At 38.2% G+C, this 27,376-nt stretch overlaps 1 protein-coding gene across 1 annotated transcript in view; it reads left to right on the plus strand.

Moving 5' to 3' along the window:
- Positions 1–27,376, plus strand: part of COMMD10 (COMM domain containing 10) — a 171,338-nt gene that overhangs the window by 121,560 nt on the left and 22,402 nt on the right. The gene's annotated exons all lie outside the window — the stretch shown is intronic.

The following is a 27,376-nucleotide window of genomic DNA, read 5'->3' on the forward strand; positions in this document are numbered from 1 at the left end:
AGTAAAGAAAGGGAGTAATTGGAAGTGTGTAATAGGATCCATAAGATTACTATCCAAATATTGGACACTTGAAAGCTTGTAATTCTCCTCAGAAACGGACATGTTCAGTTTTATTATGACAGCTGCTACTCCTGTGGTTTCATTTTTGTGAAGCGTTATCATTTTGTTGAAAATCTTATTTTTTTTAGTTCACAAAGTTTACAGTAGCTTATTCAATAGCGGATGTATAGGAACTAGTCCAGTGTTTCTGTGTAAATGGCATAATTCCCAGTGAGGGAGAATTGGATGATATATAGATACTGGATATGTAGCTTACATGTATTGATTCACTAGACTTAAAAATAGCTCATAAATTTCAGTGACATTGTTCAATGACATTTGTACATGCACTGAAGCCCGGTTTTAAAGAGAGATGTGTGGAAACACTAAATTTTATTTTGCTTCTGGATGTGAGCAAACCTCTAATTTTTCCCCTCTCCCACAAAAAAGCAATACTGTGTGTGTTTTTTCCCATCGCTCGCTAAAGTCAGAATTTCCTTTTTAAAGGTCCAGTCCAACTCCCATTGAGGTTATTGCAACTCTGACTTAGCATTCAGGTTTACTAGTTGACAAATCAGATAATAAAATTGTAGTTTCTTCCAGTTAATGTTTTAGGGTTGTGATGGAATATTTAAATGTTTTTATTAAAAAAACCTGTTGTAATTAATCAATGACAACAATACATTAGTATGTTTACAACTACAGTTTTTCATGGTTATATATTTGGTTAACATTTTTAGTAATTTTTCTGCATACATTGGCATGATGAATGCAAAAAATCTGTTAATAAAAATGCAATAAAAATGTTTTGGGTTTTTTTGGTCTCATGTTTACTTGTGCTAGAGTGTGATTAACTTTAAGCATGAATGTAGTCTCACTGACTTCAGTGAGACTACTCATGTTTAAAGTTAAGCATGTTTCTAAAAGTTTTTTTGAATCAGAGCCATCTGGAACAAAAGGTACAATGTTCTACTTTTGACTGGAAATGTGTTCTAGAATTCAGGTTTACTGTTAAACAATTTTATTCTTCTGTAGTCCCTTCATTAAACACTTGAGAGTTAATACTTCATTGATCACTTCTAGGGAAGAACTGTGGTTTGTTTTTTTTAAAATTAATTTCTTCATGCCATATGTTGGTACTTATGATAGTATTACTTTTATACCTGAGAGAGACTTGAATAGCTAAATTCATAAACTTCAAAGCAATTTAAGAATTGTTCATCTAAACAACTGACAATGTTAAAAAGATCTGTATTTGTAAATGACAAAAGTGATTTACTAACTCTATTGTTAAACAGTGATAAGTTGTTAATCGTTGTGGCTTCTTCATAATGGCATTGCTGAAACAGAAATTGTGTTGCATAGCACTTACAGCATATTTCAGTGAAATCTTTTAGAAAACACTAATAGTATACAGTGTGCCTTCAAAGTTTACCTTAAAGTTAAGTTTTTATACACAACAAACCTCCTGCCCTTTAAGCTGTGGGAGTGTGTTGGCTCATAAGATCCCCCCCAGACACAGATTTTCCCACTGAAATTTGTGAATGAATGAGTGATACCAATGAATTTGTTTTAGAATTATAAACAGATTAGAATGTAAAAGATCCACTTAAAATATATCAGAAGACCAGTCTGATGAAAACAGAACTATTAATAAGATATGACTAAAGCTATTTCCTTGAAGAACAGACAAAGGAGGCTATTTTCAGTGTTAAGAAAATATATACAGTAAGTGGTGTTGGCCGTACTGCAAAGGTGAAAATGTCAAACAATAGTATTACAAGAATTCTATTTCAGTGATCAGCATACACACATCAAGGACTGTGACATGCTGGGATATTGCCATGGTTGTGGTCTGTTTGTTAATCATGAGAGTGCTGCAGCTCCTATACAGTAGCACTGCCTCAGGACATGTGCCTTGTCTTACTGAGGGAAAAAAGCAAAACACAAATATAGTACAGTTATTTAAAAGGAAATAAAATGGTGAAATATTTGTAATAAAAAGTATTCTGATACCACTTAAAGTAGCTTCACCCATTAAGAAAGCATTAAACTATAAATGAGGTTAAAACAGTTAACGGTCAAATGTAAATCATCATAGCTTCATTGAAGTCAATGGAGCTAAAACATTTTATGGCAACTGAGAATCTGGCCAAGTGACTACAAATAAAGCATCATTTGATTAAGCTACTTTAGTTTCTGATGGCTGATGTTAAGCACCCCTGACCTCTGACATCTAGCTGCTTCTGCTTCTCAGCAAGTTTAGGCCACCCAGTGCCCATAGTGAGAAGTTTCATTTTATTTAAATTTAGTGTAAAGCTGAATTGAAAGTTGGGTGGAGTCCCTTACACAGCTGTGTTTTGTAATATCATAGGAATCAGAACCAAAGCAATGGATAAAGTTCACTAAAATATATTGCTGAAAAATATGTCCTATTGTTTCTGGAGGCAAAAAAGAGAATGGTTGCAGATCATCCACTCTCTTTATACCAGTGTAGGGGAATCTACCAGGGTAGAAGGAATGATATGTATGGTATCATATCCAATCCTCTTCTGGAGCCCATGGATCTCCCTCCACTGATGCTCTCTATGAGAGGAGCTCCAGGTGGATTTCAGGAGACAAAATAAAAGTGGAAGAGAGAGCCAGCCAGTCTCAGCAGGAGCATCCCCTGCCTAGCATTGAAATTTCGATGTGGAAAATGTGTGTATTAATGCTTGCTTTGTTCAGCATAATGTGGAGTTCACTCTGTGGCTTCTACTGACCCAGCTGGAAAAGGACTTCACTAATTGCAGCAGGACACCTGCTAGAGCAGTGCTGACTAGGAGTATGGCAGGGCTGGTAGAGCAGTGTGGAGAGCAGAATATCATGTGTGCAAGACAGTTCCTGCCTCTGCATATTTGGTGGGAGGGCACCCCCTGTAACTAGTGACTATTCTCTGCTCACAATGCAGCTCTGAAGCCCTTACCATGAGTGTCAGTGAAGTGAGGGATTGGGCTAAGCCTTCTGAACATCACAGGACACTGAGAGATGGCAGAGGGTTAAGAGAATTGCAGGTAGGACAGAAAGGAAAGGTAGGTTGGAGATAGGTGAGATAGATGAGCTATAGATAGAGAGAGCTAGATCTGGCGACTGAGAGAAGCAGTAAGGTGGAAGAGAAACGTGACTGGAGTAGAAAATCTCCTAAAATCGCATGAAATCTAAAGCAAAGTAGAGAATGTAATTACATTTATTTAAAAAAATCCATTGCAATGCATCTTCAGAGAAATCTGTGTTTTTTCACTAATAAATAGCTACTGTATAACAGTAAACAAAATAAGTCCTTTACCTGTAGTTTTAATTGCCAGGGTAGTATCGCTTGTACAGACCAACTGAAGTGCAGGATTTCCCAGTGTCATTTTATAATGGTAAGTATAAATATTTTATGGAAATAGTACTAAAGTAGTAGTTTGTACAGAAGTGCCAAATCTTACAGGAAAAATCCTTTTATGTGAGGCTCTGTAGAAAGTTCAAGGATGTTGCATCCTGCCGAGCCATTGGGTGTTACTATTTTCAGTACTTTGTTTATTACTTGAGTCATATTGATTTCCAAACATTATAAATCCATACAAAACAGGAAGAATATAATATCCTCACACAGTAGCTGAGTTGGTTTTAGGGTTTTTTGGTCTTTTGTTTTTTTCCCCATAATTGGATTATTTGTTAAAATTGAGCAAGATTAGCTTGATACAAGAAATTATGTCTGTTTGCGACTCATGCTGCCATTTGGTCTGAGTCCCATTATTTCTGCTGGTATTATTAGAATGTCAGTAGTCTCCATTCTGGAGGTAAAGCAGCAGCTAAAAATCTTTAATCTCTCTCCCTTGACCCAAAGTGGGTTGATGATATGATGGGTTCAAAGTCAGATGTGATGAGACCTAACAGTAATGTGAATTATGAAACAAAGAATGAATTTCTTGGGTTTGTCTTCAAGTGATCTAATCTGCTTGTCTATACCTCATTGCAGTAATTCTTATAGCAGAACACCAGCTCTGCTATAGGTAAGGTTGAACATCACTTTCTGTCTAAAGGTCAACTATTCAAAGGGTTTATCTACACATACATTTAGTTCACAGCAAGATGGAGTGCAAATCCACCCCACAGTAGCGTGCCATGCACAAAGTGTCCATGTGAATCCTGCTGCCTTGCACTAACAGCTCTCTAGTGCTCTTAGATTTACCCTGCTTTGAAGTGGAACTACAGTAGAACCTCAGAGTTAATAACACCAGAGTTACAAACTGACCAGTCAACCACTCACCTCATTTGGAACCAGAAGTACATAATCAGGCAGCAGCAGAGACAAAATAATAATAATAATAAAGGAAATACAATACAGTACTGTGTTAAACGTAAACTACTAAAAAAAGGGAAAGTTAAAAAAAAAGATTTGACAAGATAAGGTCACTGTGTCTGTGCTTGTTTTGTTCAAATTAAGATGGTTAAAAGCAGCATTTTTCTTCTGCACAGTAAAGTTTCAAAGCTGTATTAAGTCAATGTTCAGTTGTAAGCTTTTGAAAGGACAATCATGATGTTTTGTTCAGAGTTACGAGCAACCTTCATTCCCAGGGTGTTCATAACTCTGAGGTTCTACTGTATATCAAAGTGCACTAGGGAACTAAGTGAGCAGTAAGAGGGTCCATTTGGACGTTTATTGGGTGGCAGGCTAATATGGGGTAAATTTACACCCTAGTTCTCTTGCGGGCTAAATGTTCATGTAGACAAGCTCTAAGTGTGCTAAAATCTGCATGCTTTTACTGGAAATGAAATTTGCTGTGCCCCATGGGGTTTTTTGATAGCATTAGTGGTCCAAATTCAGGGTCTTAGGAGCCATCGGTTCTCAAGATACCAGCATTTTACAAAATCAACTCTTTTTTAAAAACATGTTTTTGCCCACATCTGGGGCTCAAATCAAGTGTGGCAAGAACACAGAGTATCATTAGCTGAAGCAAATGAAGCACACATATGCAGCAAGACTAGGGATCTATTGAAGCAAGAAGGCTTCCAGGCAAGCTGTTATCACAGTAACTAGGTGGCTCAAAGGGTCAGGCTATGTTCATTGAAGCTGAGTTGCACTTTGAGTTCAAGCTCTGCCTTTGGCAGAAATGTGAGAATGATTGGTGGGCATATTACTGCTATCTGTCTCTGCTCCAGAGAAATGTCCCCTGATCAGTACAGCTACTTTAGAAAGGACTCTGTTTCCTTAATTATAATAAATTACACATTCTTTACTTGGATATATGAGAGTGATTGCTGGGCAAGTTGCTATTTTTCCATCTGTGGGATAAAGGTTTTACACTGGTAGGAAAGTAGCTTTGAATAGCACAGCTAATTTAGAGGGCCCAGTAATTATTTCTAACTATACTACTGCTCTGCATAGTGCCCTTGGCATGTGACTTGTGAGTATCCCTTGCTCTCTGCCTGCATTCTGTTCCTTTTGAAAATTTCTGGGTTCAGAGTGATATTGTAAAGTGCCCTATAATCTGCATGCACACTCTGATTTTACTTTAGAAGTATTATCAAAGAAGTTAGCAATGACTAGATAGGGAGAAACTAAAAGACTGAATTGTGCACTCATGTTTCCTGCACAATGGAACTGAGTATGATCAAAAGCAAGCAAGTTGCAGATTCACTTGATCAGGGATTCCTGATAGAGAGCCCCCGTAATGTGAGCAAAACTCTGCTTTAGGTCAGATATAGCTATGTCAGGCTTACACTCAAACACTGAGTCTACTCCACATCAACCACCCTAGACTTGCAAAATATAACCAATCACTCCCCCACCCCAACAAAAGACACACTTTTATCTTTGCCCTGTGGATTCCTTCTGATGCACTGAATAAGACAACATCCTTTCTACATCCCATTTTCAACCTGAACCACTCACTTTTTTGGCTGACCTTCCTTGCACGGGTACACATATGCAACAGCTGGGAGGATGCTTACCAGTGCAAACAGGCAGATGTGCTAGCACTGCTCGAGCTAGCATGTTAAAAATAGCAGTGTGGCTACTGTGGCCTGGGTGCCAGCCCATGATGTTGGGTGGGTTTGTACTTGGGCAGCTAGCCCAAGCCATGCCCATGCCACGGTGGCCATACTGGTATTTTTAGCCTTCTAGCTCAAATAGAGCTAGCATTTCTGTCCAGCCATGCTGGAAACACCTTCCCCATTACTGTGTAGACATACCCTAAATCCGAGAGATTACTGTTATGTATGCCATCAGACTGCTGTTCTATTGAAACAACCTAGAAAATTCAGTACTGAAAACGATCCCTCAAGGTACACGTGCAATAATTTTCATTTCGCATTCACAACTCTGCCAAGCTGCTCCAAGTAATCCCGCCACTGTTCAGTGCGAGTATACCTTTTACAGTGAATGCAGCCAGAGTGCATGCAGATAAATTCTGGAATTCAAATCTGTGGAACATAACACAAGCACATAGCACTAAAAGCAAGTTCTCATAGTCCTTCCTCATATCTGCTTATTATAGATTCATAAATTTTAAGGTGAGAAGGGATCATTTAGATCATCTAGTCTAATCTCCTGGATAACACAAGCCAGAGAATCTCATCTGGTTAATCCTTCATTGAACCTAATGACTTATTTTTGATTAAAACATCTTCCAGAAAAGAATGTGGTTGGATTTGAAGACATCAAGAGTTGGAGAATCGACCACTTCTTTTGAGAGTTTAATCTTTGTAACTTCATTATTGAATCATTTCAAGTCGCTATTGCCAGCTCCCTGGGTACAGAGTCTTCATTTAAATCTCAAAACCAGGAAGTTTTGCTATTCTCCACATTCTGGAAGGGCATGAGACACTACTGGAAAACCTTGACTCTGTGTTAACAAAGTGATGGAGCATTTAATACATATTAGACTCAATATTTGGAGAAATAATTTCTCTTCAGTAACACCTTGTAGGAAATAATTAAAGCTACCTATAATGGAGTAGTGGAGCTCTGCTGTAGCTCATTGAACAAAGCTGTTAGAACCCAGGGATTAGGAGGATGAAATTCTGCTGATTCATTGTGGTAGGTGCAGCTCATCAACACCACACAGACTATAATGTAGGTAAGAGTGGCTCTTCAGGAAGAAGATCTTGAAGGGAGGAAAAGGCTATATTTTCACAGCGCACCCTACAACAGCATGGCTGTGCCCCTGCAGCTGCGCCCCTGCAGCCGTGCTGTTGTAAGATGTGCTGTGTGGCTGCTCTTTATCACTGAGAGAGATCTCTCCTGGTGACAAAATAAAGCCACCCCCAACGAGGGGTGGTAGCTTCGTCGCTGGGAGAGTGGATCCCCCCAACGAAGAGTTTTCCGTATCGTCGCTTTTCATCGCAAAAACTTTCGTCATTCAAGGGGTGTTTTTTCACACGCCTGAGCAACAGAAGTTTTAGCAATGAAAGTGCCAATGTAGACATAGCCTAAGGCAGGGGTTCCTGACTTGGTTTGCGGCTTGTTCAGGGTAAGCCCCGGTAGGCTACGAGACGCTTTGTTTACCTGAGCATCCATGGGTACGGCAGCTCTCAGCTCCCAGTGGCTGTAGTTCACCGTTCCTGGCCAGTGGGAGCAGCGAACCACAGCCACTGGGAGCTACTAGTGGCCATACTTGCAGACACGGCAGGTAAACGAAGCATCTTGTGGCCCGCCAGGGGCTTTCCCTGAGCAAGCCATGAACCAAGTTTGGGAACCTCTGGCCTAAGGGAAACCAGCCTCAGGAAAAAAGTTTAGGTTGAGGTTTCTGTTAAGAATTTTCAGTGATCAGTAAAGCCAAACTCCACTAAAGGAATGAAGTTCAGACACTTAGGCTATGTCTACACTACCACTTATGTCGGCAAAACTTATGTCGCTCAGGGGTATGAAAAAACACACCCCTAAGTGACATAAGTTTCACTAGCGTAAGTGGTAGTGTGCACAGTGCTATGTCGACGGGAGAGGTCAGAGCAGCTACACAAGAGACCTTTCCGTAGCACAGCTGCATCAGTACAGCTGTGCCACTCTTAAGTTCTCTAGTGTAGACAGACATAAACTAATTCATGCTCTGTGTACTCTTCTGAGGCTGTAGGATACTTTCTCTATTTACTCTTACATGATTGAACCCTTTTCTGAGAAAAGTATGGAGGGCAAACTTTTCATAATGTATTACTTTATCCACGTTATTTTGCTAGATTATAATATGAGAATGGAGCCATGATATTGCTATTATCTCTTCGTTCCAGTATTCTTAGTCAGACCTACATACAAGAATTGATCTCATGGTGAATTTTAAATATCTTTTCTTCAAATGTATGCTGGGATATTTGTCCTGTGACGCAGAAATAATAATCTTTATTATGTTTACTTTTAAGAAATATACATGGTTTCTCAGCTAATGAAATTCTGAAAATTTTGTTTGGCCAATATATTTTTTTCTGTTAATGTCCTCCCTTCACATGAGAAATTTCACAAAACGAAATAATATGAAACAGCCACAGAAAAATTTGTTATGACCTGGTTTAGACACTTTTAATTGATGCTCAAGCCTCAAGTGAAAATATGAAAGAGCGTTTAATGCACTTAACAAGGATGATGAAGGAAGTCTGCATTCAGTGTTGTACTTCATTGTGACATAATTCTGCTCACATTTTTAATGAATTAACTCATGATCTATGTACCCATTACTTCAGATTTTATTAATTTCTATTTTCTTTTTTGTTCTTCATACTCTTTTTTTAAATACAGCATTTTAATACCAGAAGTGGAGAGACACTGTGACATGAGATGATGCTGGTGTTTTGAACATTCTCCCCTGTTCTATTGTCCATTCTAAACGGACATATAAATAGTATTAGAACTTATTTAAACCAGGTTTTTAAAAATGATGCCTGAAAGTATTCTTTGCTTCTAATAATGTGGATGTGCTCAAGAACGTAATTTAAACCAGGTTTTTAAAAATGATGCCTGAAAGTATTCTTTGCTTCTAATAATGTGGATGTGCTCAAGAACGTAATTTTAAACACACACTTTTAAAATTATTATGTTTGTCTGGCCAGGCGCAAGCTACATGTAAACCATTTGAACTGTTTTCAGACTGTTTCTGTCTTGCCTGGGGATTAGCTCAGATGCTTTTGTTGAGACTGTGTCTTGCCCTTTTTCCTTCCTGACTAGACCCAGCGTTCTATACCTGTTAGGCTGCAGTTGTTTTGAAAAATGGGGACAGCTATCATTGATTCTTTCTAGTACAAACACTGCCTGAGTCTCCCCAACTTCAGCACTATTACAAGGATCACGTTTCACAAGACAAAATGTTCTGAACAGTTTCTGCCGCATGTGAGCCAATTTTTTTCATTATCTGGACTACAAGTTTCGTCTCCATTTGCTTTATTTCTCCTTAATAAATAGTTGTTTTTTCAGAATAATGAAAGGGAAATCCCAGACTATTTGTTCTCAACAGTATAAGACATCTTCCTTATAAGATGTGGTACATTCCTCACAAGATCTTATGTTGTACTGTGGTCAAGTGAAATCATTCAGACGTGGTATTTGCTAACATGATACCTTCAACCTATTTCATTGCCCACTTCTTGTTTTACTGTGTCGCAGCCCTATATACTGGTAGACTCTCAAGGCACAATTAGTATTGTAAGTAGAGCTAGTTGGAATTTTTTATAGGAATGATTTTCCCATAGAAAATGCCCTATTTGGAAACATCAAAATTTCCTGTGGGAAAACTGCAATTTCACCCCCCAAAAATCCATTTTCCATTGGAAAAATTGAAATAATGGCTTCCCTGCTGCTCTCCTAGAAGACTTTGTCAATTTTTATCACTACATGAAATTGAGAAGATCCTTAAAGGCAGGCAGGAAACTGAAAAATTCTATTTCAGTTCTGCTGGAAAAGGATTTTTTTTTCCTTTGAGTGGGATTAGGATTGGTTTTTCTCATTTTGGCAACTGAAGATTCCCAAATGTGCCTTTTTCCAGTGTCCCAAGAATATAATTTGGTACCAGCAGAGAAGACAAATAGATTTCAGCTCTGAGTTCTGCAGGTTTATTGTGTGAGGGCTATATTATGAGAGCTGCTGTCTTATTGCTCTGAATTCTAATATAACATGTGCATTGGTCACTGGTGGAGATTTTAACTATGGCAGAATACTGTATGAAGTCCACATTATGCTTTACCACTTGTTTTGCTCAAAAGAGAAGGAAATACCCCTGTGCACTGATCCAATGTTATGGACTTGAGGTTTGTGGACTGAATGGTAGGGAGAGATTAAAGTCAGATTTGGACCTTTGGGTTTTACCACTACCAAAATATTCAGTTTAGCTTTTAGCCATCTCATCCTTTAAGGCTGCTTTCCTAAATCTGTTGCATTATTTACAGATGAGTGCAGATTCCTGCCAAATGGCTTATTTAAATACATCATTACTGGACACCTCATCAGCTTCATCCATTTCAGCACTGTGTATCTTTACTTCATTTCAAAACTTATTTTACTTAAGCACTACACCTTTGCTGATTTACTGGTTGTGCTCAGATGATAAGGATTTTGTTAGTGTTTGTAACCATTTACAGTGTACTGTTATTACCACAGGATGTAATGCTTACCATTAATGTTTTTTTCTGTTTATATGATCACATCTACATGAGTCATTTGTTTAATAGATTGTTCATTTATTGTTATTTTTAATCCAGAACGGTTGCTAAATATTTTATGCAGAATGGTTCAGAATTTCTATTTACATTGTCTTGACATATACATTATTACATAAGTCCTTTTGTATTTTGCTGCTTCAAATGTGTGTTAACAACTGTGTGAGTGTGGTTCTGGTCTGGAAACTGATTGATTGTTCAAAGCCAGGTTTTGATTGAACAGTAGGTTCTCTTTGGTGATGTCACAATAATGAAACAACCTAGAATTTTGCACAGATAAGATTTCAGATCCAGTTAGAAAAAAGGAAAATCCCTAAATCTGTCATGTTAAATGGATTTTAGCACAAATAAAATTGGAAGGAGGGAACAATTTACCATACTTTCATCCACTTAATATTTCCCTATTGAAATGAATAAAATGACGATTCATCTTAACTCATGTTAGGGCATTTATGTCGCCTTTGCGGCGAAAGCCTCTAGATGATATCTCTCTCTGCATCGGGACGTGCAAGGACTGTGATTGGAACTAGTCCTTGTTCAGGCATAACAGGGAAAGTGTGGAGGAAAGCAAAGTCCTGGATTGAGGATCTTACTGTGGTGTTGGAAAAGCTGGTTCAGGTCTTGTTGCCTTAATGTTTTATTTTTTCCATTTACTAAGTTCTTTGAGTCAGGGATCCTCTTTTTGTTCTGTTTTTGTACAGTGCCTAACACACTGGGGTCCTGCTTCATGACTAGATTCTACGATAATACAAATAATAGTGTTGAGCTGTACCACACCTAGTGTGACTGTAATGGATGGGCAAGAGGGTTTTAGAATGCTGACTAGTGTAGGATTCTGCTTCTACTTCCTGAGAGATCCTAGTCGTCAGCCAAAGTGAGAGTGTGTGACCCATAGCAGTTCAAATATTGGGTCACACAGTTGGCCGGAGATGTATCCATTTATGTTGAATGCAGGAGAGAATCACTTGGATGAGCTCCTGGAAAGTCCTGTCAGTAGTTTGGGAATATGAGTTTTTCATCCCAATTATATGACTCAATATGAGACAGTGGGTTTATAGACTGAGTGATTTGCTAATGTTCTTTGGCCTAGAGATTGCCATGGAAGTAATCTGTGAGAATAGATTTTGAGACCTATGTTGATTCCATGGGAAGGCAATTAAGGTGCAGAAGTGCACCATTCCACTGCTACCATTTAGAGTAATTGTAGAACCCGGGAAAAGCAAAGATGTTAGCTGTAGGAAGGGCAGACAGCTAAAGTGTTGTGAAAGAGCTGCAGCTATCCATGCACTTAAAAACTTACATTGCAATTTGATTTTGCTAGGAGTAAAACCAGTGTGTTACTGTTAGTGGAGAAACAAGAAGTGTTACTAGAGACATATTAGCAAGTATGTTCTTCCTCGTTATTTAAAAAGTTTCAACAATGAATAGCTACTTGTATCTTCGATTTAATCCTAGTGAAGATCCAGGCATTTGGGTTTTTTGAGGTGCATCTTTGTAAGTAGAGTAGAAAACAGTCTTTTCCTCCCATGAAACATTTCACATTTTTGAAAAAAAAAATCATCCTGAATTGGGATGAAAGGTCAAAAATACAAAATTTGTCATGAGAGGGAAAGATTGAAAAACTTCCATTTCTGGAAGACCAGATTGAAATTTTTTAGCTTCCTCCCCATTATGCCCAGTTCTGCAGCTGTGTGGCATCTTGCCCTTCCTCCTCCCCCTCCCCCAGCCCATCAATAATTGAAAGGGTAGATTAGAGGGAAAAGGAAGTGGAGGGGCAAAAAAAAGTCCACCATTGTTGTTTATCTAGCCATGACATTCTAGTGTGTTCCATAATAACTGAGGTAATGTAAAGGTAAACTTTGAAGCAAAATATTCAGAAAAGAATCTTGAGTTAGTGTAGCATTCCTGTGAGAGTGGTTAAAACCTTGTAAGAAGTTTGATGACCCTTCTTTGTGGTGTGTGAGAACCTGGAAGTTCTCAGTTTGTGTATTCACCCCCTCGCCCCGTCTATTCAAATTTTAAACCAAATTTATGTTGGACTCCAAAATTTTTACTTTGTCATCAAGCAAGTTGACTTGTACCTCTATTCAGATTGGGACATGGTGTGCCACCCAAGAACTATTCCACTATGGCGGTGGATAGTGCGGGTCTAAAGCGTTTGTGTTATGCTTTTAATCATAGGTGTTGTCATTAGAGGCATATTTTAAATGGATATTTAAAGATATAGAGGTGCAGGGCTAGTCACAATCTAGCTGTTAATCATTTTCCACTCTTGATTGAATTTTTATCAGTGGCTACCTTGAGTTCTCTTTCTGATATTAACTGCTTGTCCCAGAGATAATCAACAATGGGTTTGTAAAAGTCAAATGGAAGTTTATTAATCCCTCTTCAGAAGATTCCATCAGAGTTGAAAACTAAGCTGAGGATCCTTAGATCCCAAAGTGAGTATTTATTGAGCTGCTGTAAAGTAGATTCTCCATTCAAAGAGGGCAGGATAGTATAGTGGTAAAAATGGGAGACTGAAAATGAGGAAAGCAGAGTCCTATTCTCAGGTTTCCCACACTTCTGAAAGTTTGGGCTAGTCACTTAATCTCTCAGTATAATATACAGCATAAAACACTGGTTATAATACTGTGTAATTCACTGCACTATGTAATATGAGTTTTAAATAAATTTATGCAAACAGTGAATAAGGGCCTAGCAGAGTTGGAAGTAATATTTGGGTATTGTACCTCACATTTCTTTAAATGTCCAGTTAAAGTACCACCTTATTAACACCAGCTTTCTCGTCTATTATATTTTGTAAACCTTTCAGTAAAACTGCAATATCAAAGCAGGAGGTAATTATTGTTTGGTTATTTTGAGACTTACTCAAGAGTTCATGCAGCTTTAAATTGTGGTCATATGTTGATAATTTTGAAGTCCTGTGTGGAAAAATAAGAATTTACTGCAGGCGTGCTTTCTGTTGTTCCACATTATTAGAAAATCCATGTTCTTAGAATTGAACTCTGTTTCTACTTTATATATTTTGTAATCAATTTTCATCAAAGCTGAATAATTAGACATTTCATCTTCTCTTGCAAATTTCATTGTCTTTTGGTGATGGCTGAGGACTTATGTCATATTCAAACGGGCTCTAAGCCATTGTGGTTAGAACAATCTCCCTCTTTTTCATTCCTTTTAAAAACATTTTTGACTGAATTTTATGCTGTGACTTCATTAAACTGATAGGTGTAGCTTCTTGTGTTGCCTTATTAGCTTAACATTTGATTAGACTCTTTATATGAACAGTGCACCAGGAACAGAAAAGTAAATCTTAATTATCTGAATGTTTTTATTGTGTTACATTTTTACATAGTGTAAAATCCTTCTTGATATATTTAATTAGAATGTGAATTTTGCCACATCCTTACACTCAGACATCAGGACATGACCATGCAAATGTATTTCCCACAGGAAATCTACAAAGAGCACTGTCACTGATTTGTTTATTACTCTCTTCCTTCTCTCTTCTAATCCCACAGTTGGACATCACCACGTCAGCTTTTAAAATCCATTTCTTTTTTTAGAAATCAGAATTAGCTTTGATATCCCTCTGAAATTACTTCATCAATTAAGAGATTAACTACCATTTCCGAATGACCTAAAAAGTATTGTTTTTTTACCTAGTGCTGTCTGTGTGTTTGGCACTGTACTATGCCTAAAGGGAGATATACTCTGAAGTAGACAGACAGTAAAGTGCAGATAAGGTTGGCAAGTAGAAGGCCCAAGAGCAAAATCTGTGTCCATTATTTTTTAAATTAGTTTCTATTGTGTTTTAGAACACCAGAAGTCTAACACCGAAGGCTTCACAGAAGTGTGCGTTAAAGAATAATTTGAATGAAGAGGGATTTGGTCATTTCTTGCATAAGTGGGAGACTCTTCCAGGCTTAAGAAGATAGCATGGAAGAAAGCGTAAAGACTATAGTGGGTCAAGAGCTTCCTCCTTCAGTTAATAACTGCCCAAGAACTGTCACCTTTTTTTCTAGGATGAAAAGCAATCCTCCTTAACTGGGTTAAAAACTCCCCCCTTTTAACACCCTAAAAATTGGCCCTTTTGGGGAATCCTTTTCAATGGCAAGACTGAAAACTGCAACTGACTGGAAAGGGATCTGGGGGTCATGATGGGTCACAATTCTGGAGACAGTTACTGCACCATCTACCTGAGAAAACTCAAAAGATGTTGAATGAATGAACTAATCTTGGAATTACTCCACAACACAATATAGATTATAGGGAATGTAACAATTTTTTTCACTTTTTAAAAAAAATTAACTGAAAAGAATTCAGTTAAGAGTATCATGCAGTGGTATATTTAGCAGTGATGACAAGTGTTTAGCAGGAGACAAAAACCCACAGCTAAGTCAAAAACATGGAGAGCTGGGGGAATCTGGGAGGAGCATGGGCCATTACAGTGATAAAAGGGAGAGACAAGAGAGGACATAGGGGAAAAATAAAATCAGTATCTTAGATGTCTGTACATTAATGTGAGAAGTAAAGGGAATAAGCAGAAAGAACTAGTTAATAAACAGAACTGACATACTTGGCATCACAGAGACTTGGGATAATACACGACTGGAATATTGGTGTAGAAAGAACAGCTTGCTTAGGAAGGACAGGCAAGGAAAAAAGGAAGGAGGTGTTGTCTTTTTTATATATATACACTTTGACTGAATTTGAGATGGAAATAGGAGACAGTTTTGTTGAAAGCCTTTGGGTAAGGAGAAAAGTGGTAAAAAAACAAGGGTGATGTCACGGTAGGGGTCTACACAGACCACCTACCCAGGAAGAGGAGGTGGATGAGGCTTTTTATAAACAGCTAACAAAATCATCCAAAGACAGAACATGGTGGTGGGGGGGAACTTTAGCTACCCAGACATCTGTAGGGAAAATAACACAGCAGGGTACAGATTATCCAGCAAGTTCATGGAATGTATTTGAGACAGTTCTTTATTTCAGAAGGTGGAAAAACTCAGTAGGGGAGAGGCTGTACTAGATTTCATTTTGACAAATAGGGAAGAACTGGTTGAGAATTTGAAAGTGGACAGGGCTGGCTCTAAGTTTTTTGCCGTCCCAAGCTCCAAGAGTGCAACTGCCAAAGCAAAAAAAAAAACAACAACAAAAAAATGGGTGGCCGGAATGCCGTTCCTGGAATTGTGGTGCCCCAAGCACGTGCTTGGTTTGCTGGTGCCTAGAGCCGGTCCTGAAAGTGGAAGGCAGCTTGAGTGAAAGTGATCATGAAATAATAGTGTTCATAATTCTAAGGAATGGTAGGAGGGAAAATAGCACGATAAAGAAAATGAATTACAAGCAGGCAGACTTTAGCAAACTCAGGGAGCTGGTAGGTATGATCCCTTGGGAAGCAAGTCTAAGGGGAAAAATGATTCAAGAGAGTTGGCAGTGTTTCAAAGAGACATTATTAAGGGCAACAGAGCAAATTATCCCACTGCATAAGAAAGGTAGGAAGTTTGGCAAGAGACCACCCTGGTTAAACCAGAAAATCTTCAATTATCTGAAGTTCAAAAAAGAATCCTACAAAAAGTGGAAACTCGGTCAGATTACAAAGTATGTAGGGACAAGGCCAAAGCACATAACAAGATTAAACTAGCTAGAGACATAAGGGGTAACAAGAAAATGTGTCACAACTACATTAGTAGCAAGGGGAAGACCAAAGACAGGGTAGGCCTGTTACTCAATGAGGGAGTGGGAGGGGGAAAACAATACCAGAAAACATGGAAATGGCAGAAGTGCAAAATGACTTTTTTGTTTGTTTTCACCAAAAAGATTAGTAACACTTGAACATCTAACTTAATGAATGCCAGTGAAAATGAGGTAGGATCAGAGGCTAAAACCAGAAAAGAACAAGTTAAAAGTTACGTAGAGAAGTTAGATGTTTTCAAGTCACCCAGGCCTGATTAAATACATCCTAGAATACTGAATGAGCTAATTGAGGAGATCTGAGTCGTTAGTGATTATCTTTGAAAAGTTATGGAAAATAGGTGAGATTCCAGAGGGCTAGAAAAGGGCAAATATAGTGCCAATCTATAAAAAAGGAAATAAGGACAACCCGGGCAATTACAGATCAGTCAATTGAACTTCAGTACCCAGAAAGATAATGGAGCAAATAATTAAGCAATCAAATTGCATACACCTAGAAGATAATAAGGTGATAACTAACAGTCAGCATGGATTTGTCAAGAACAAATTGTATCGAACCAACTAATAGCTTTCTTTAACAGAGTAACAAGCTTTGTGGATGGGGGGAAGAGGTAGATGTGGTATATTTTGACTTTAGTAAGGCTTTTGATACTGTTTCACATGACCTTCTCATAAAAACAAACTAGGGAAATACAACCTAGATGAAGCTACTGTAAGGTGAGTGCATAGCTGGTTGGAAGAGCATATCGACAAGTCCTGAAGGGATGATTTCTGAGTCTGGTTCTGTTCTGTATCTTCAGCAATGATTTATATAATGTCATAGAGAGTACACTTAAAAGTTTGTGGACGATACCACACTGGGAGCGGTTGCAAGTACTTTGGAGTATAGGATTAAAATTCAAAATGATCTGGATAAACTGGAGATATAGTCTGAATTATATATGATGAAATTCAGTAAAGACAATTGCAAAGTACTCCACTTAGAAAGGAACAATCAGTTGAACCCATACAAACTAGGAAATGACTGCCTAGGAAAGAGTACTACAGAAAAGGGATCTGGGGGTCATAGTGGATCACAAGCTAAATATAAGTCAACAGTGTTACACTGTTGCAAAAAAAGCAAACAGCATTCTGGGATTTACTAGCAGGAGTGTTGTAAGCAAGACACGAGAAGTCATTCTTCCGTTCTAGTCCATGCTGATTAGGCCTCAGCTGAAGTATTGTGTCCAGTTCTGGGCACCACATTTCAAGAAAAATATGAACACATTGGAGAAAGTGCAAAGAAGAGCAACAAAAATTATTAAAGGTCTAGAAAACATGACCTATGAGGGAAGATTGAAAAAAATCTAGTTTGTTTAGTCTGGGAAAGAGAGGACTGAGGGGGCACATAAGTTTTCAAGTACATAAAAGGTTGTTACAAGGAAGAGGGAGAAAAAGTGTTCTTAATCTCTGAGGATAGGACAAGAAGCAATGGGCTTAAATTGCAGCAAGTTTAGGTTGTAGTTTAGGTTGGACATTAGAAATAACTTCCTGTCAGGGTGGGTAAGCACTGGAATAAATTGCCTAGGGAAGCTGTGGAATCTCTGTCATTGAAGATTTTTAAGAGCAGTGCAGATTTTTAGACAAACACCTGTAAGAGATGGTCTAGATCAGGGGTAGGCAACCTATGGCACGTATGTCGAATGTGGCACACCAGCTGATTTTCAGTGGCACTCAGACTGCCCAGGTCCTGGCCACTGGTCTAGGGGCTCTGCATTTTAATTTAATTTTAATTGAAGCTTCTTAAACATTTTAAAAACCTTATTTACTTTACATACAACAATAGTTTAGTTATATATTATAGATTTATAGAAAGAGACCTTCTAAAAACGTTAAAAGGTATTACTGGCATGTGAAACCTTAAATTAGAGTGAATAAATGAAGACTTGGCACACCACTTCTGAAAGGTTGCCGACCCCTGATCTAGATAATACTTAGTCCCTGCACTCAAGGCAGGACTGGACTTGAGACTTCTCGAGGTCCCTTCCAGTCCTCCAATTCTATGACACAAAATGTTTTTTTGGGAGAATTTCTGTCATCACTTAGTCTCACAAGGCTTTGGATATTCGACAGAGAAGTGAGAAATAGAGGCAGACTCACACAATATCCTGCACCAGACATGGCCAAACTGGTTTGTGAGCCACATGCAGCTCTTTTACAGTTAAAGTGCGGCTCATGGAACCCCTTTTTCTGCCTAACAGGATGGCGGGGGTGGGAGCCCAGGGCTTCTGCTCTGGGGTGGGAGTGGGTGGAACTAGGGGCTTCTGCCCTGCAGGAAATGGAGTCTAAGGGCTTTAGCTCTGCTGTGACATGTTGGGGCAGAAGCCCTGTGCCCTGGCAGGCACTGCCCCATGGGGCAGGTTGTGCACGTCTTGCAACTCTTGAACTTCTGAAAATTATTATATGTGGCTTGGAAGGTCAGTAAGTTTGGCCACTCCTGCTCTACCCAATACTCTGTAGACTAGGAGAAACTACACTGAGCTAAGATCCCAGACACTAGGAGTTCTAATCTCTCTACACATCACAAATATTAGAGCAAAATAGCTTCCCAAATAAATGGACTGTGATATTAAAATGTGCTGATATGTTGATGCAAGAGAATATGAAGTTGCCTTTAAGAAAAGTGCAAGTTTGACTTTAGAGTGCACATTACTTTACAGTTTCTGCTGGAGATGGAAATGAAAGCCTTATGCACATTAGAGTGTTATTGACAGCATTGTAGGGAATGAGAAAATGCAAGGGAATGTAGAAAACTCTACCTTTAAGTTCTGATCTTGTTTTTAATGTTAGGTTGTGACTTTGTGACCTTCACTGTCCCTAAACGAAGCTTTTGGTTGCGTTGATTATGTGTACAGTGTTAGAGAAACGTACCTTGTGTGGCAGTCTTGTGGATGTTGCTGTACGATGGTATCATGGCCTAAATTTCAAAAGTAACTAGGGACTTTGAGTTCTTCTGTCTTTGGCTGCCAACTTGATACCGTGAAGGAATCTGACTTTTAGAAAATGCCGAACAAGGCATCTTCAGAAAACCAGGCTAATTTAAGGTGTCTCAAATCACTGATAAAGTTTGTAGATTACACAAAAATTGTGGGAGCGGTTACTAATGAATAGTACAGGTCACTAATTCAAAGTGATTCAATCACTTAGGAAATTGAACGCACACAAACAATATGTATTTTAATATGGCTAACTTTAAATGTATATACATCTACGAACAAAGAAGGCTGGCCATGTTTCTAGGTTGGAAAGTTCTATACTGGGAAGCAGTGGCTCTGAAAAAAGATTTTGTGGTCATAGGGTTAATCAGCTGAACATGAGCTCCCAGTCAGATGCTGTGGCCAAAAGAGCTAATGTGATTCTGGGTTACATGAATGGGGAATCTTGAGTAGGAGTAGAGAAGTTATTTTACCTCTATATCTGGCATTGGTGTGACTGCTGCTGGAATACTGTGTCTAGTTCTGGTGCCCACAATTCAAGAAGAATGCTGATAAATTGGAGATGGTTCAGAGAAGAGCCATGAGAATGCTTAAAGGATTAGAAAACATGCCTTATAGTGATATAGACAGAACTCAGAATTTATTTATCTTAACAAAGAGAATGTTAAAGGGTGACTTGATTATAGGCTAGAAGTACGTACATGGGGAACAAATATTTAATAATGGGCCCATCAGTCTAGCAGAGAAACATATAACACAATCCAATGGCTGGAAGTTGAAGCTAGACAAATTCAGACCATAAATAAGGCATACATTTTCAATAGTGAGAGTAATTAACAATTGGAACAATGTACAAGGCTCATGGTGGATTCTCCATCATTTACAATTTTAAAATGAAGATTGAATGTTTTCTAAAAAAAATATGCTCTAGGAATTATTTTTGGGAAGTTCTGTAGCCTGTTATACAAGAGATCAGACTGGACAATCACAATAGTCGCTTTTGGCCTTGGAATCTATGAAGTTGGGCACCGCAGATCACTAATCACATGTGATAATTTAGACCTTTATATCTTTCATCATGTTGTTATGCACAGTGCATCTTGAATATGTAGGCTACATGTACAGGTTTGTTCTGATCAGACAGTATTACATATAGTGTGGTCAACATTTTGCAGGATCAGGCCTTTATCCAATATGGGTATAATGCACCTAAGTGCAAAGGGCCCATGTTAGGGTGCTCTGCACAACTTTTGCTTTACACAGTAGCTGCACCGAGGTTATATGTCTCCCTCTGTGTATATGGGATCTGGAGATAAAACTTGATAAAATATTTTCGAAAGGGCCTGCTCTAGGCACTAGCTAAGGAAGCAGGTGCCTGGGGCGGCAAATCTGAAGGGGTGGCACTTTGTTGTTGTTTTTTTCCCTTGTTTGCCCACAGTTTGGTGGCAGCTTTTTCGTTTCTTCTTCTTTGGCAGCACTGCTGCGGCCGCCTTTTTTTTTTCCCTTTGCTTCGCAACTTAGAGTGGCAAAAAAGGTAGAGCCGGCCCTGATTTTCAATAGTTATTACAATGGAATTCTGCAGCAGAATGCACTACAGCAGTAAGACTACATACTTCTACTTTTCAGGGGGTGCTAAATTTTCCTAGAAAGATGTGGTGTGCCATCAGGACCAATTGCTTTTTGTTCAGTGCTTTTATGGGGATGAACTCTCAGAAAAATACATTATGCTTGAGCTCTGCAGACAAGCTATAAGATCATAAACCATCCAACTTCAGGCAGTTCTGCACTAAACAAATGCCAGTAAACTTTCAGAATGAGTTAGCTAATATTAAACTACTTGTGTACACAGGGTCTAAGCCATGAGTATGTTCAGCAAAGTCTTTGTTTTGTTTATTAATGGGTTTATGAAGGTCTCTCTTTTTTAGAAACTTTTCTTCACACTAACAACTATTCCATTCATGTCTCTGCAACCTACACCTAGAGTTGCTGCAGTTGTATCTAACGGAATACAACAAGGTCTCTAGCTAAAACCATGCAGCCATTTTATAGAATTTTAAAACAGTGCAGATAGGCACACTCAGGAAGGCCAATATTAATATACAGATTATTTTTTCTAATGTTAGTAATTGAATAAGTATAATTTTTTACTCTGAAAGCTCAGTATCATGTACTGATTTCTAATTCTGTATAGATTTTTATATCCTTTAACTTTTTATCTATTTAGTGTCTGTATTTCATGCTCTTTTTTCTTCTTTCTGTCCTAGCCACACAATCCACTGCTGTTGAGCAAAAATCAGACTTAAATATCAGACATTATTTTGTGACACAAGGCCTCATGAAACTGCACTTTCTTAGAATATTATAAACATATTGATGATGAAAAGACCCCAAATGGAATTATCATGGTATTTCTGCTTATTCACATATGGGACATAATATGAGTATTGCCTGTGACAATATTAATTTCCACAAAAACTCATTAGAAAAAAAGTTTTGTGGACCTACTTTATTAACATTACAACTCAGCATTAGTTTCTATCAACTCAGTCATATACTGCAAGCTGTAAGCCCTGTATTAAAGACAAAGAAAACTTCTCTGTTCTTCTTAATTATTAAAAACATACAGAAATGTTAATATAATATGCATCATATCTCTTGGGAAGGGAAAAGAGGTTCAGCATAAAAGTAAATAATCTGGGTTTACATGGTTAATGTGTGTATGGTTAAATATCTTTTTTTCTGAGCCTGTCGTTAAATTCAAACTAAGAGTATGAAATGTAAATAGACTATTCAATTGTCCTTAAATTGTACTGAGTTAAAATTTTGGCAAATGGTAAGGTGTTGTGAAAAGTGGGGGGGCGGGAACACCATCATGTATAACAGTGAAGTAAATTTGATCACAAGCTGATCGTCAGTAATAGCAGATAATCTATAGCATCCCACTTTTTATAAATGCTTTTGACTTTGGATTTATTAATACCATGTTAAAATCACTGCCTTTTAGAAAAGAGACAATCACTTTATCTTACAGAATCGGTACTTACAAGCTTGGTAGAGGAAAACTCACAAGGGAAAGCATTGTACCACAGGTTGCCTTTTTTTTCTCTCATTTAAGTGCGTAGGTGAGAGGACATAACTCTCTTCCTGACACTTAGCAATATACAGACATTGTAATGATTAGCCAAGACTAAATTATTGTAGGTCAACATCTACCTTTAAGCAATACTAGAAATTTATTTCAACTTCTATTCCATTTTTTTCTCAGCATCCCGCAGGCATTTAAAAAAAAATCTTGTTTTAAAAAACCTACTTTAAAATGTCAGATGCATGGGATCTATTTAGATTGTAATTCTACATTTACAGAAGACTATTCTAAGATACTCAGTTTTGGGTTAAGAAGGTTTTTTTCAGCCTCCATTCCAGAGCAGTGCTTGGTCTTGACTGAGACTACCCGTTGTTATAGTGTTGTTATTCAGGTATGCATACCTGACAGCTTGGAAATAGACTGAAATCACCCACTCATTTAACATAAGCCATTGAACAGATGGCAGCCATTTTCAGTCATTACCAGGTTTGTCTGGATTCTAACCCTTTGGACATTAATGTAGTGTACTAGTGGCTGAGGGGTGAAAACATTATTTAACTAGAGATGTACAAACCTTCTGAAGCATATTTTGAAACATTTGTTTCAATAAAGTCTATTGTAGCTGCTTGTAGCAGACTCCAAGGAGACCACTGGCTGGAAAGATGCTGCAGGGCACCTTACTAAATTACTAGGAAATTGGGGACAAAACCAATATATTAATTTTTTCTTCTTCTTTGGTCCTCTATTCTTGCATAGGGATTTTGCATAGAGAAGGAAAGTAGTCTATTGGTTAGCACAGGGGATTTTGAGTAAATTCTGTTACCTGGTCTATCACTGTCTGAAACTCTGATCTCTAACCATGTCAATTGGGCCAATTCTTTTTGCCATTTAATTTAATTGGAAAATTCACCTTAACTTTACTGGGAACAGGATTGGATGCATAAACTCTTTTGTGCTCCATTTTACTAAATGGGTAGAATAACACTAACATGTCTCTGACCAGTTGTTGATAGGCTCAGTTAATGTATTGCGTTTAGAGTGCTTTGAGATTCTCAAATACAAGCGATAAAATGTAATTTTTCAACAGAGAAAACACATTTTGACTATGAAAACGTCCTTTCTTCATGGTGAAAAATCAGCATGAAAAGAACCAAAATATTTGCCTCCTGTAAATCTTGCAAAAAATTTTTTTCTCTGGTTTAGCCACCAGTGCTAACTTATTTAGGTTACAAACACCTAAGGGCAGGGACTGGATTTACGTTTCTTATACAGAACCAATTGGTGATTTTAATAATTATATATTAATTATTATAATTATTAATAATATTCATACAACAGGGAAAATATTTTTAAGCATGTCTTTCCCCTAATCCAAATTCACCTGTTGCTCAACCAAGTGTTTGCTACTTTATGAAAGGAAGTAAAATTCTCTCTCCAATTATTACTTTTAGATATAGAGGGGAAATTGATTTCAGCAGTAAAGAGATGCAGAACAAGAAGTAGAGAGAAGCTGTGCTGGCAGGCAAGATGGTTTCAGTTAACTGGGAATTAGGTAGAGAAAATTCCTTACTGTTACGTTGTAAAATATATCTATTCTAAGTCAGAAAAGATAAAGTTCAGTATACCCCTTTTAGTAGTGTTTTAACATCTTCCTCTCAGCCTGACACTGGAACTGTTTGGCAGTTTCAGGCAGAAAAAAAATTATTGAGATTAATAACATGACTGTATTAAAATCACACCAGGTTTGAAAGTAACCCATTATGCCTTTAAGTAGCTTTTATCAAAACTAAGGTCCTGTTTTGACATTATACAAATACCCAGGAGATCAGCAGTTTCAGAAAGTTACAAAGACATTTTACAAATCTGTTTAGATTTGTTAAATTCTCTCCAGCTGAAATTAAGTCTGTCCTCAAAAGGAGGCGGCATGAACTTTGAAGAAACAAGCTCCTTGGTATGGTGTACTCCTCCTACTTAATCTTTTTGTCCTCTTCATATTAAACATCTTGAACATGGCAGGTCTGGATAAATAAACGTATCTTCAAGAAAACTGCCTATTCATCTTTTTTTCCTATCCCAGTTCTTTGTTCCACAATGACTGTGTGTTTCTCTCAATATTCCTATATCCCTAAATCCAACATTGGGGAGAGAGAACTTAACCTTCTCTAAATCAACTAAATACTTTAATAACAAAGAAAATATTCCCAACCATATTATTTTACTAGTTCAGTAACAGAGACACATTTAAGTGTGTTTGATGTGTTGCGGTTTTAATTTTTTAAAATGGGGTCTTTGTTGATGCCTTCTGAAAACTGAACACCCTGTTTCAGTAGACGAAATCTCAGGGAACTGAAACAATGATACCAACCCACTCTAAATACAAAACAGTTGGAATACTTAAATATAAACAGATAAGTGGAGACAACAAGCTTGAACAGAAGTGCTACAGAGAAGACATTAAGTGCATCTGTATAGGACTAAGTGGTTTCAGTTTGCAGTGGGTTTAACATTTCTTGTTGTTTGTGGTTCATAGTTCCTGAAATGAATCTAGAACACAGAGTTAAACTACCAAGTTTGAAACCAGATCCAACTCTGGATTTTTTTTTAAGCAATGCCAAAAATCTCTTCTCAGAACGCATGGGGAATGTGAGACATGCTCATTCAAAACATCCCATATTTTCCTTAATCGCTTAGGTCAAGTTTATGAACATTACTAAATGTCACTGAGGACTTCATTTTTGGTCTTGTTATTAATGTTTTTCATAGCTCTGATTTTACTGTAGGGTGAAATTCCCTTCTCCGCCCCAACCTCCCAAATTAGATAATTTTGGGCACTGAGCTTAGTGAAGGATGGAGGGAGGGGAATAGAATCTATCACCAAATCTATTGTTGTTGTTCCTTCTGTGTGCCATGGAGGCAGGTCTTCATCCTGGCTCCAAATAGATCTGAACTGAGAGTTGAGTGAACATGAGGGGAATGATTACATGGATTCAGTAGCACCGCATCTCTTTGTAGATAGGAAGTAGTCAGGAGTTGCAGCTGCTATCCAACCTATAGCCACTCAGGAACCCTGAATATACCATAAACATGAGCACAGTCAGATTCTGAGAGAAAGAAGGCAGGTAGTTTTCCAGCATGGACATCTACTTCTCTTATGCTTCAAAAGGAAATTCTTACTGGCATGGTAGAAATGAAGGCAATTTGAAGTTTAGGCACCAAGGACCTCTGTGACAAGTGCACTGACTGTACCCATATGAGTCACACCATTCAGGAAGACGTTTACTTTTCGCTTGACCATAATTGGTTTTGTTTTTATATGTTCTTTTTCTGCTTTGTTGGTCCTGGGTTTTTGCATTATTATCCGAGCTGGTTAGAAAATTTGAAACCATTTTGTCAGAATTTACCTATTTGTCAAAATTGAAACATTCCGCAGGACCATGTCAGTTTTAACAAAATTGTGATAGAAACCATACTGGTTTCCAGTGGAAGCTTATCTAGTTTTCTCACTGCTCGCTCGCTCTGCTCTTCAACAGCCCACCTGATGGGCTAACCAGGGAGCCTGGGCTTCCTGGCTCTCAGCTTCACGGCAGGCCCCTGGTGGGTTGACTGGCAGCCCGGAACCTGGAAGCCTAGAGAGTCCCAAGCATCTCAGCAGCCTGGGCTTCCTGGCTCTGGGACAGCTCATCAGATGGGAATGAAAACCAAATTTCATACTGCTGAAAGCTCTTATCACTCGTAATGTATTTGTTTGTACTGTGGTCCTACCCAGTCAGTTTTTGTGCACCATTGTGCTAGGTTCTGTGTAAGCACATATAAAGATAGGAAGTCATCCTGAGACTGTTGCAATCTAAAAAGACAAAGCAAATAATAAGCATCAAATATACAAAATGTGCAAGGTATATTTCTTATGAATTATATTTTGTTTTCATGTTTTCCCAAAAGTATAACTCCTTGCCTAGGTGTCCCAGACAATCAGCACCACCATCAATGGCGGAATGTACTTGATCCGTTCACAATAAATTCTGTTTCAGTGTCAGAGGGCATGTTTATGTAGGGTTGCCACCTCAGAGGTACAAAAACCTGGGACATCTGGGATGATCTTGTGCCCATAAAACTGCACAACTGGCTGTGTGTACTGAGCACCCTTACACATTTCTGGGACAAGTACCTCAGATTTCCCCAGGCTCATCCCTTTTCTGAACAAGTGGCAATCCTATGTTTATGAAAACAAAAGCATACTCAATCAGATGGTGCTGAAGTTACTGATTACTGAAATGTCAAAGACAATCCTTTTGTGACAGCTCCAGCTGCTCCTCACCTCAAAAAGGAGGTAAGTGGAGAGAGACTTCAACTCTGGAGGCTTTCTGTGTCAGCAGCAGGGTCCAGCATAACCTCTTTACAGCCCTTTCTGGCAGCTCTGTGTTTTCCACGTGTGTCTAGTTAGAAATACATAAGTGTTTGGGACCCTTTGATTTTTCTGAGATTGTGACAGACTTGCCATTGACAGGTTGTTCTCTCATAGGGTTCCGGAGTTATACAAAGCAAGCGTACATTTTTTGCATAATATGTTTGTTTTAAAATGTCTTTAAAATCTTGTAAGATAGCATGTAATTGCAGCTGGCATTTCAATGTTTTATGGACTCCCTGCCCTTCTCATCTTTGTTTTTTTGTTTTGTTTTGTTTGTTTGTTTTAACTGCCATAAATTCTCCCTCCTGGTCAATGACAAATGTGTGTCTAGAGTAATGCCATTTATTTGCTTTATCATGACACACTATGTAAAGATATACCCACAGTTAGTGTGGAAAAGTGTGAGGGTAGAAGGTTGACGTGTTAAGAATATTCAGATTGTCAGTCAACTACCTTTGCAAGCATGTGATCTATTCATGTTAAGACTTGCATTCTGATTCCATGCTAATA

Source organism: Gopherus flavomarginatus, chromosome 3 (genome assembly GCF_025201925.1).
Source record: "Gopherus flavomarginatus isolate rGopFla2 chromosome 3, rGopFla2.mat.asm, whole genome shotgun sequence".
Classification (NCBI taxonomy): domain Eukaryota; kingdom Metazoa; phylum Chordata; order Testudines; family Testudinidae; genus Gopherus; species Gopherus flavomarginatus.